This window comes from Neofelis nebulosa, chromosome Y (genome assembly GCF_028018385.1).
Source record: "Neofelis nebulosa isolate mNeoNeb1 chromosome Y, mNeoNeb1.pri, whole genome shotgun sequence".
In the NCBI taxonomy this organism is placed as follows: domain Eukaryota; kingdom Metazoa; phylum Chordata; class Mammalia; order Carnivora; family Felidae; genus Neofelis; species Neofelis nebulosa.
This window is the reverse complement of record NC_080801.1, coordinates 4,091,153-4,093,759: the sequence shown is the minus strand read 5'-3', so window position 1 is coordinate 4,093,759 and position 2,607 is coordinate 4,091,153.

Here is a 2,607-nt window from a genome sequence, read left to right as displayed (position 1 = left end):
GTTCTGCTATTTCAAATCAAACTACTGCACTTACTTGTCTCCTTTAACACAGGAAGTACGAAACTCACACATATTGCTTCAAATTTAGTTTTCTACATGTAAACTCACACGGATTGAAAGCAAACATTACCGAGCTTACCCAAAATGAAAATTTCGTGTTGACATTTGGCAAGTTCGTGATTGGTAACTCTTATTATTTGTATAAATTCTCAGATAGTTTAATATACATAACAATATGTTTTAAATATATTTCAGAACAAAGGACAAAAAGACCCTAAATATCTAAGGAAGTCTAGAAAACCTCCAACAGTGAAAACTACCTAATAAATCAACTTAATTAACCTCACCTCCTGCCGTTTCTTTCGTCAACTAAACCCACTCCTACATTACCTTCTCATCATTTGTCTTTTGGCTTTCTCAGACCGCACTCTATTTTCAGGATGTGAAACTCGCAAGTACCTCTCAGCATATATATTTATTTTCAGCCCACATGCCTCCAATTAATAGCATTTATGAAGCATTTTCTATGTGTTCACCCATTACCATCCTTTTTTAATCCTTTCAGTAGTCCAATAGTTTATTTTACTAACCACATGTGATTCTTCAGGAAGCTAAAGCACAGAGCATTTCTGTAACTTACGTGCAGTTCTAATGGTTTCCAGTGGTCAATCTTTCATCCCACCGCAGTCAATGTGATCCACAGTTAGGAAGCTGCTGCCTCCAATTATTGATAGGAACTCAGACACAAAGACAAATCCAGGGCACATAATACTATGAATCCTGCCCTTGCGAGCACTCTATGTCTACCCGCTAGGCTTTATTGAAAATTCTGGCTTTACTTTATTCTCTAGGACAGCCTTTACTGCTGCTACTCTTATGCAGCACACTTACGTTCTTTTATAATATAAAAATACGTGAGTGTTAGGCTTTCTATCACTGCTAGAAGGGGGTTGGAGTCACGACTCAAATGAACTTTGATGCAGTTTTAAAGTCTTTATGGTGGCAAACTGGGTAATGGTTTGGACTCTGGCATGAAGCATTGTCTCAGAGATTCGCTAGATCATCAGACTTGATATTGACATACTGTTGACTCCCAAAATAGCATAAAAACCATATCTCCAGGCTTCCAGGATGTTGATGTTAACAAAAGAAATAAAAATTTCTCACATTGTTTGCAATTCACATGCAAACATAAGATTACATTTCAAAAACTTTCCAACATCATTAGAAGAGCCAGACACTGCATATTCTCGAACACGTATTTACAGTTAATACATTAAAAAGAAAAGTACAAGCAGATTGTAAATCTTAATCATAGGTGCACATTAAACTGTCCAAGAACACAATTCAGTTCCATGACAAACAACTGAGTTCTAATTCCCATAAGACATGACAATCTACCAAAAATATTTTAAACACACCAATAAAGCAAATTATATATATATGTGTGTGTGTGTGTGTGTGTGCGTGTATATATATATATATATATATATATATATATATATATACACACATATATACATATATACACATATATATATCCACTATATAATATATATACCCACTAAATAATATAAATATTATATATATATAAAATATATATGCACTAAAAACACTCATTTTAAGAGCTCCGTGTCAATCCTTGGAACACCAAAAAACTATGAGTTCAAAATTGCTCAGATTTCTTTGTATCTAAATATGTTTCATGCATTTTTATTCAACAGTGTTCAGAACAATAGTAGTATTGCTTCCACACAGCAAATCATTATGTGTCAGCCACTGGTTTAAATTATACTGGAACAATTGTGTCCTCAAACTTGGACAAAACACACAGCACAACAGTGACAGTAAACAACAATGAAGCTTGCTCTCCACAATTATAACATTACTGGTTCTGTAAGGAAAATTAAGTTTTGGGTGACAAGTAGAAGGGGGATAAAAATGACATCAGGAATTCAAAAGCTTATGTGAGGTGCCAGTCACCACATATAGGCACTCAAGCATAACAAGGTCATAAACTCGCTCCTCCTTGTGCCATATGAGATATAAAGGTATGAGAATGAATCAAGACTATGGGATTTATTTCAAAAATCTGTACAACCTAACCACAGACTCATTTTAGAAGACAGTAAATGAATGCCTCACCAGAAAGCCCACCGTGTCAAGTTCCTTTTCACGGTCTGCCCAAAAGGATATATAAAATACTTTCATTTTCCTATTAATATATGAATCAACTCTATTAGTTATTTCTTCACATTACATAAGTTGTAAAACAAAACTTCAGCAAGGTTTTGCTAAAGAACACTTGGCAAAAACAAAGACTTTTCTTTTTTTTACATCCATTTTTTAAACTAGAAATGGCAATATTTTTTGAGGGACCAGCTAAACAACATATTGAATTTAGGATGGACGTTCAGATCCAAACCGCAATCAGATAGCCCAGATAACCCAAAGCATGAATGCAAGTTCAAGTGCAATAAAATAAGAAGGTATAGCAGGGAAAAACTAAGATTCTCAGTTAAGTACAAATAACTGCATGGTGTCAATGGTTGTGTTTCAAAGCTGTGCTGAACTAAGTTATCCTCCCAGCTACATCTAATTTCAAAA